A 9,918-nucleotide genomic window follows, 5' to 3' on the forward strand; every position below is an offset into this window, starting at 1 on the left:
GAGAGACGGATCGGTATGAAAATATGCACACATGTGAGAATGCAGGGAAGAAGGCCCGATAATTGAGCATGTGTTTTTGTCTTTAAGATAGTGGCGTGGGCTGGAGCATGCATCTATGGAGAGCAGAGGGAGTGAGGCGCAACGATTGTGCAAAAGAGACCAACCTATAAATGCATATGTATGGAGAGACATATATAGTGTGGGTGATAGGAAGCAAGACTCCGTGCGAGAAAGAAATGTTGACGGAGAAACTACAGATAGATACAGAGATGGAGATGCTAGCTAGAGGGACATCCGCTAGTTTGGGTGTTGGATATGACCGTCGGGTGGTTCAAAGGGTGAAGTTATATCTGTGTGTGAGAGGGCACATGACTGCATGTAGAGAGAAACATATGTAGTGTGCGTGATAGGAATCAAGAGTGAGGGCGAGAAAGAAGGTTGATGGAGAAACAGATAAATAGAAAGATAAAGATGCTAGCTAGTGTGCATTAGAGATAGGAGTCGAGTGGATCAGAAGGCTGGTTTATGTGTGTGGGTGTGAGAGAGATAGAGAGAGGGTGCATGTGAGTCACATACAAACAGATATCAGAGAGAAATGAGATCCAGAGAGACGGAGTTTTGTGTCTGCGAGAGAGAAAGATATTTCATGACGAGAGTGATACCTAGAGAGACATACGAGGGAACGCAAGATATCTCTAGGGACAGAGGGTGTGTGTGAGCGACATACAAGAGAACAATGGAGAAATATGAGACCTTGGGAGACAGAGTTTGTGTTTGTGTGTGAGAAAGAGATATTGAAGAGGAAGAGTCATAGGTTCTCATATCTAAGGAGCGAAAGACATCTATGTATGAGGGGTGTGCGAGTGGCACACATGGGAATAGTAGAGAGAAATGAGACCCCAGGAGACAAAGTTTTGTGTTTGTGTGAGAGAAAGAGATTCCACATGGAGAATCATAGTTAGAGACACATAGCAGGGAGCGATATATACTTAGAGAGAGATAGATTGATGAAGGTCGAGGGAGAGAGTACCGTCAGTGTGTTATGAAGATAAAAGATCATTGTCGACATACAGGTAGCATGAGAGATACCTGAGAGACGATGAACGCGTATAGGTCCAGAGAGATAGTCCTATATAAGCATGAGTGATAGCTATATGAGATGAATATATGGATTAAAGGGGATTCAATTATTTAAACTGGAGATCACGACATCGATAATATCATAACGCAAATTGGTGTATCAAACATGCATATTCATTTGAATTTGGGCACACGTGTAATCTTATATAGTTTATCAATATTGGTGATCCATAGATTCTTCAGTTACAAACAATGCATGGTTTATATGCAATTAATGTCTAAACGGGATTACACTATATGTTGCGTGTGTGAAACACATTATACATGTTTGAGAAGTAAAAAAACCCGCATGAAACACACATTAATTGGAGACAGTTAGCGAGGAATGCATACATTGGATTTCAACATAAAGTGGTTTCAAATATTTGAAAATCCAAATTGATGGATACAACCTTATGAATCTGAGATCATGCCATTTGTAAACCATATTTATGTATAAATGGTGTTGTGCTTTTGAAAGTATATATTAAAAAAATGATGTATATAGAATGTAATTCCAATTGAAAATGGATCCCACCCAAAAAAATAGAATACAAACGGGATTCGAATTGAGTTGGCACGGTAAACGTGCACTCTGCAAAATTTCAACGAAGCGGGCAAAGTCGCAGTAACCGCCCAAAACCAAAATCTGCGAGATGGAAATCACTACTGCCTATCTATGACACGCAAAGCCTCTCTGCTGGATGTCTATAGGTTTCGATAGGGGTAGGTTTGTAATTTCACCCAAACGTGACGTAACCACCTCTCACCCGGATTCATACACGGTGGGCGCCAAAACACAATGTGTCCTCGGCCGAAATTGACTCCCTCCCCGATTCATATTCATACACGGTGGACGCCAAAAACAAACTCTCATCGGCAAATATTCAGGGTATGCGAGATTACCGTCCTATCCCCAACCGACTAATGTTGCTGTAAATTTCCTCGCATTTGAGACAAGCGCACCCTGAATACATGGTTCCCCCTTCCTCTCTACCTCCCTTTTCCCCATTCGTACTCCGTGGGCGCCAAAACACCCTCTCCACCCCACCCTCCTCCGTCCGATGCCATCCTCCACCCCATCCACCGCCGTCCTCCTCCACCACGCCGGAGCTGGTACCCCGACGCCGCCGTCCATTACAAGAGATTGACCTCTCTCATCCACGGCTTCGGACCGGGATCCTTGCATCCCGTCCTCTCGCTTCATCCCCGCCGTCGTCCACCTTGCCGGCGCCGCTCCTATGACCGTCTCGTCCACCGCACCCCACCGCCACCGTCTACCCTCCTAGATCTGCTTCCACGCCGCCGACAGCCATCGCTACCGCAGCACTGTCAAATTCTCAGCAGATGCGTACACGGCGCCGCACCAGAGGCGGTACTCTTTCGTATCTGCTCAACTTATTTATCGCAACAAGAAAATAGATTGCCACTGCTTTACTCTGATTTCTTGTCTTGGTTGCGAAGTTGCCTTTGTCCGGTTTGCACCTTCAGATCCTCCATGGCACGCTCAACACTATACTCCCAATGCTTATGGTTTTCCCCTTTTATATTCCACACTAGTTAAATTACAGTAGACTAAATTGCAAAATTTGGTTAGTCGATTTTTCAAAGCTCGCCGAAGTTCGCCAGTGCAATCGAAGGGGCTCGGGTGGTTGTGGGGCCTCGCCGAACGAACAAAACTCGACGCGGGTGGGGGTTGGGGTGGGGGTGAGGGGTGGGGGTGGCGGAGGAACACAGGCGGTGGGGGCCGGTGGTCCGGCCGGCGGCCTGTGCGGTGTTCTGTATGGGAAGAATCAGAGACGAGGAAGAAGAAGGGTTAGGAGACGTAGGATCTTCATCCAACCGCCTGAAATGGTCGAGAGACAGCTGGGAGTTGCATTCTTAATGCGCTCTGGTTCATCATGTGTGGGCACTGCGCAACCAACATTTTATTATCCAAAATCTGCTTGCTCTTCTTTACCATGTTCCTCTTCCGTTCTTCTTTAATATGTACTCTCTCCGTTCCTAAATACAAGTCTTTGTATAGATTCCACCATGGACTACATATGGAGCAAAATGAGTGAATCTACACTCTAAAATGTATCTAGATACATCTGTATGTGATCCATAGTGGAAATATCTACTAAGACTTATATTTTGGAATGGAGGGAGTATGATAGTAGTACAGTATGTTCCTTGTACTGAAGATGAGCAGGGACATTTGCAGTGTAGAGGTCTATACGGTCGGTTGTGATGGACACTTTGAGCCTCTTTGATTCGTAGGATCTTGTAAACATGGGAATAGGATTTGTAGTGGCCTGCCCACTTGAATCCTATAAGAATAGCAAGGAAATGCGGGGAGCTATGTCGCCTTTGAGAGTTACACTGATATTAATAGTACCGCACCTTCACTTGAAGAGAGCTGGTATCCGAAGCCTTTCTAGCCGTACCAGCAATACTAGCACATATATTCCAACAAGTTCCACTTTGCTGATTTTACTCCGATGCTTAAGGTTTTCCCGTTATATCTACACTATGATCTGTGTAGCTGCTTTGTGTCACATTAGCAGCAGTCCACTCTTGAAGCTAAACACTGCAATGACTTACAAAATTGGCACCAAGGCATTGAGTGCCATTCTGGATGCAATGAAACTCATACGCTCCCCACCTGTTGATTCTTGTTCAGAATATGATCCTAATGACTATTCTAACCTCGAGGAGTCAAAGGTAGATGGCCCGTCCTGTTCACCCATCAAGGTGCCTGTTCTAATTTGGCAATGTTTTATTGATTGCGGGTATCTTGCATATGTTGTCTTGCATTTCTTCTACTTTGTTGCACCGCCATCTGCTTAGTTTACTCATCATATATGTCGAGATGCCATGCCCATCCATTATCAATACATATTCCATCTGTCATCATACCATGTTTTTCCACTCAAATGTTGTTCTTGTGCATCAGACATCAAAAAGGAAGAGGGTGATTGCCGAACCTGAAGGAGCACTAGCAAAGTCCTTGAAAAACGTGGTGGTGCCGGAGAAATCAGACAACACCCCACTTATATTGGTTGTACAACCAGTGACACAAAACGTAGGACCGACTCCAGCAGACTGTACCCATACTTCACTGGCCACACCACTAGCCCCACCACACAGGACCTGCATTCCAGCAAAAGGTATACCGATTTCATTTGCCATAGCACCAGCTGTACCACAGAAAAATCCCACTCCAGTAAAAAGTACAGCAAGTCCACCGGCCGAAGACCTATCCCAACTTCAGAGACGGCCAATTCCAGCAGATTGGAACCCCATTCCATTTATTCCCAGTTTAAAAGACAATGCTTTCAATGTTGTTAGGGACTACGTGCATATATTCCCATCATGGGAAGATTATTGTGAAGACAAACACCATTTTCACATCTTCCTGTCCAACTTACGTGTAAGTGCTATTTATTCATGGTTATTGTTTTCATTTTTTCTGCTGATTGAACACATCAATGATTTACATTACATTGTTGTAACTAGGCGAGGGTCAATCTGGATAGTCATGACGAGCAAAGCTTGCTTGTGCTTTTCAAGGGAGCATTGCAGCAGTATTGGTGTTATCTGAGGAAATCACACTTTGATGGCAAGTCTATAAACGAATTTCCGGTGAAGTCTCATGTGCTAAATTTAGAAGACATTGAATGGAAAACCTTGTTATGCACTGGTCTCATTCCCAGGATGAGGTACTGTCTATGAAATGACATAACAATTTGAACTTATACTTTTCCGCATGTGCCTTACGGATCTTTTTTGCAGGAAATCTGCTCGAAGAAGAATTCCGGTTTGACAGAACGACAGGATATCGCAAATATGCTGCCCGCTGCTTTGCTCTTGTTAGCACCTGTTGTCCTGTATCACTGTACTTGCATACATACCTGGTTCATTATGTGACAGCAGTATGCATGATAGCTTGCTTATCAATTGTTCGCTCCAAATTATCTGATCTGTATGAATGGTTACATTAGTGTAGAATATATCCAATGCCAATGTTTTTTAGCTCTGCATTGTTCTTGTAAGTACATGCTGTCCTTTATCAGTGTACTTATAATGACAGGTAGTTGTTCATGTACCATCACTCTGCAGCTTATTTTCCTTTGCCCTCCATTTTCTACACATCAGATCTATATTTACTCTTACCATAAGGTTGGTAATGAAGAAGTTTAGCTGTGCATTGCTCTTGGCTGTACCTTTTGCCTGTATCGCTGCACTTACATTTATAGCTACTTGGTTATGTAGCATCGCTCTTCATCTTATCTTAAATATTCTCCATTTTTTCGTATATTATCACATCTATATTTACTCTTAACAAAATGTAGAATAAAGGCAATGCTTTTGAAGAAGATTCTGTGGTAAACTTCTTGAATTGCCCCCCCCCCCGTCGGCATGGAAAAGGCCTTTATAGAGCCTATCTTCACTAATAATGTAAGTTTGTCCATCTCAAGCCTTCAAACTTTGTTGTATGTATTTGGTTAGGCATGACTGCAACAGCTGTTTATTTTTGGTGTTTGCATCAAATTGCTTGTTAAAAGTTTATTATGTAGTTCATCAACAAAAGTTTGTCCTTTCTCAATTTAAGTTTTTAGTTGTACAACCAAGTTCCTTCTTCATACCATGTAAATTAAACTATACAGAGCAAGTGATCTTCTTTTGCACTGCATGTATGCTTCTGTTCTTCATCCGTAATCCAGTGGTGTGGTGAACCTACCCACTACAGCACAATGTCATATTCTGCAATGTCTTAACTATGAACAATATCATATCATTCTACTATTATTTAAACCGTCTATTTATTTGCCAATCTGAAATGGTATAAATTGACAGCACACTAACCATTGATACTTATGAGTTCTTGATCTGTAATCCAGTGGTGTCGTGAAGCTGCCAACTCCTTCACAATGTCATTTCCTGCCATGTCTTGACCTGAACAATACCATATTGTGTTAATGTAATTTTAAACTGTGTCACTTTATTCGTCGGTAAGAAATGTGATGAATTGTCAGCACTGATACTTTTATGTGCAAAACCTGTCATCTGTCTGCTTGTTTATCTTTCAGAGTGAGGAAGATATAAGTGTTGAACAAGCGCAGTCTCATCATCTTGCTCAGCTGCTTGCGCTGCAGCTCCCCAGCAGGGCTAACCTTTCTTGAACTCTATTGAAGTGCTGTCGGTTTTGTATATTATTTTGTCGGCGTGTTTATTTGCACTGGTGGCGATCTTTGATGCCCAGTGTATGTAATCTGATGTGTGCTTGTGCTTCATTATCATAGTGGCGAACTTTGATGCCCAGTGGATGTAATATGCCGTAATTTCTTTATTGTATAGTCTAGGTTTTTTCTTATTCACGATGCTCCATTTATTTAACTGTATATATATCCTGTCTTCATAGTAAACCGGCCAAACCATAAAATTACGGTACATAATCGGGCCGTCATGCAATCACGATGTAGGTTGGGCCTGAAACGTGCCGAACAGCTCACGGGCCGACAGCAGCCCGAAGGAACCCCGTCCCATGATTGTGCGAATCAAATCACGGGCTTTTAACAGGCCAAAATTGTCTCGGTCCTTGTTGGCCCCAATCAGATATCGGCTGCGAGCAGGCCGGATGCAAACCGGGCCGTAGTTAGGCCCAACTATATGACGGGCTTTTAACAGTCCGAAATTAATATAGGGCCAAAATGTTAAACGGGCCCTTAACAGGCCAAAACTAATATCAGGTCGAATTACTAAGTGGGCCTTTAGCAAGTGGGCCCAAAAGCATAGTGTCCAGTTGACGGGCCGAATCTGATATGGGCCATAATTGAGCCCAAAGCCTCTTAAAGGGCTGGACCTGGTCTGGGCTATAATTTGGCCCAGAACGTGGTAGGCTTTTAACGGGCCGGATCTCATATGGGCCACTATTAGGCCCGGAGCATGGCAGGCCATTAATGGACCGGATCAAATATGGGCCGACATTTGGCCCAAAACATGGCAGCCAGTTAATGGGCCGACCTACTAGGGTCCTCAAAATCTTGTGGGCCTACAGCTGGGCCGACCCATTAATATCGGCGAAATCTCATGGGCCTTTAGCTGGGCCGGCCCATTATGATCCACAAGAATCTTGTGGGCCTTTACCTGGGCCGGCCCATTATGGCACACAAAAATCTTGTGGGCCTTTACTTGGGCCGGCCCATTATGGCCCGCAAAATCTTGTGGGCCTTTAACTGGGCCAGCCCATTATGGTCCGCCAAATCTCATGGGCCTTTAGCTGGGCCGGCCCATTATGGTCCGCAAAATCTTGTGGGCCTTCAGTTCGGCCGGCCCATTTAAACTTGATGGGCCGGTCCATGTGTCAACATATCATAGGCGCGTCTGGCCCATTGGATGAGTGACACATGTGCCAACGCGGACCTGACACGTGTCTCCTCCAGCCAATGATGATTTTACACGTGGAAAATCCCCATTGGTCGGGGCTGTTAACGGGTTATCGGATCCAAAACCTGACCCGATAGCTTAACGGCGTTCCGTTACGGTGGATGCCACGTGTCGGTCACCCTTGACGAAAGCACTTCTGTGACGCGTGATTTATTGTCATGGAAGTGGACACTTCCGTGATGATAATTTTGGTAATGTCATGGAACACTTCTACGACAACACAGGTATGACTATCTTGATTCTGTCATAAATTTATCATGGATGTACATGCATGACAAAAAACGCGACCTACTGTGACAAACACGTATCATCACGGAAGTGTATTTTTTTGTAGTGCTGGTTCCTATGGTGAAGGTGGCTCCTGAAGACCCGTCCTCGTCAACGGCACCTGCTTGGTCTCAGCCTTGTCTTGGGTAAACAACTGCTTCTTCTTGGCGGGCGCGGTCTCCTTGGCTTCGAGCGTACTGGCGCCTGCTGGTCGTGCTGCCGCCGCGGCCTTGAAGGCGAGCCTGAGCGTCGTCACTGCCTCCTTAGTGTCCCCCTCGACGGTGAGGACGCCCTTGCTCCCTGGCATCTTCATGAGGTTGTAGGCCGGGTGAGTCGCCGCCATGAACTGAGCATGAGCCGGGTACCCGAGTATGGCATTGTACGGGAGACCGATGCGGGCAATGTCGAAGTCCACCAGCTCTGTGCGGTAGTTGTCGTGTGTGCCGAAGGTGAAAGGGAGGCGGATCTTCCCTAGAGAATAGGCAGCTCCACCACCCACTCCCCAAAAAGGCTTGCTGAGGCTGAGCCGTTCGGCTGGCACGTGGAGGAGGCTGAAGGCTTCCACGAAGAGCAAGTTGAGGCCGGCACCGCCATCGATGAGGGTCTTGGTGACGGCCACATTGCAGATGGTAGGTGTGCAGAGCATTGGGAGTATGCCAGAGCCGGCAGTGCAGCCGGGGTGGTCTTCTGAGTCGAAGGTGAGGTCGGCCTTCGGCGAAGCCCAAGCCGGCGGAGCCCCCGGGCGCTTGGAGGCTGCTCCAATCTGACGGAAGAAAGGCTTGACGTGGCAATCTGAAGGCGGCGCTTGGGAGCCACCCAGCAGCACCGCGACTGTGTGATGCGCCGGCACCGTGTAGTGTGCAGTGAAGAGGTTGCGGAGTTCCTCCCAGGACGCCACCGTGGATCCTGGGAGGGTGAGCAACCAGACGCGTGTCTCGCCGGCGAGGGCCATGGGGAACCAGTTGGCCATGATCTTGTCGTCGCCTCCGGCTTCGAGGACGGCCTCCTCGTATGCCAGCAGGAACGATGCCGGATCTGCCGCACCGTCATAATGTGGCGGCATCTCTGGCTTGAACTTGGTTGGCCATCGCACCTGCCGTAGGGCGGGGGCCAGGGCCAGTGCCCAGTACCCAGACCCCCTGCTGCTGGTGACGGTCGCAGAAGCGGGTGGTGGCGCTCCTGCCATGGGAGCGATGTGCGGCGGCACCGCGCGCAGGTTGGTGGAGGGGGCTCCGGCGCACCCCTACCTGGCGCGCCAAATGTCGGATGTGGGGTTCCGGCAAACCCTTAAGGTTCGAACACCGGGGTGCGCGCGAAGTCTTTCCCTCCTATCGATCTACGCTCTAGCTCGCTAATATCTTGCGGACGAACTCGACAAACTCACAACACAGAAAGAGACATGGGGTTTATACTGGTTCAGGCCACCGTTGTGGTGTAATACCCTACTCCAGTGTGGTGGTGGTGGATTGCCTCTTGGGCTGATGATGAATAGTACAAGGGAAGAACAGCCTCCCGAGGTAGAGGTGTTCTTGTGTGTATTAACTTGTGGTGTGAGGGTTTGATCTCTTGGCGATCCGATGCCTCAGCTCAGGCTCATTTGCCTCCTACTGCAGTGGCTAGTCCTATTTATAGGGGCCCTGGTCCTCTTCCCAAATATCGAGCGGGAAGGGAGCCAACGATGGCGGGCAAATTTGAAGGGGGACAGCTAGTACAAGCTATCCTGACAAAAGCAGTCTTCGCTTGTGAAAAGCCTTGGGGTGACGCCGTCTTGGGCTCCATGATGACCTCCGCCTTGCTGTCCTCCTGGTCTTGGTCTTGTTCCACCAATATGGCAACCTTTGCCTGATGCCTTGGTACTCTTCGCATGCGCTTGCCTCCTTAGCACCAAAGAGGAAATAAGGACGCTGCACGCACCGGCGCCCGCCTGGCACCGTTCGTCATGGCTCACGTCACGAAAGCCTCATGAGGTTTGCCCTGCCTTGATATCTCCGCTCCTCGTGAGCCTGCCTGGCTAGGCCACTCCAGACGAGGTCTTGCATCGTCTGCCTCGCGAGGCTTGGACCCTCGCGAGGGTCTCGGGTGCCTTGTTGATAAAGATGG

This window comes from Triticum urartu, chromosome 7A (assembly GCF_056163025.1).
Source record: "Triticum urartu cultivar PI428250 chromosome 7A, HENAU_Tu73, whole genome shotgun sequence".
In the NCBI taxonomy this organism is placed as follows: domain Eukaryota; kingdom Viridiplantae; phylum Streptophyta; class Magnoliopsida; order Poales; family Poaceae; genus Triticum; species Triticum urartu.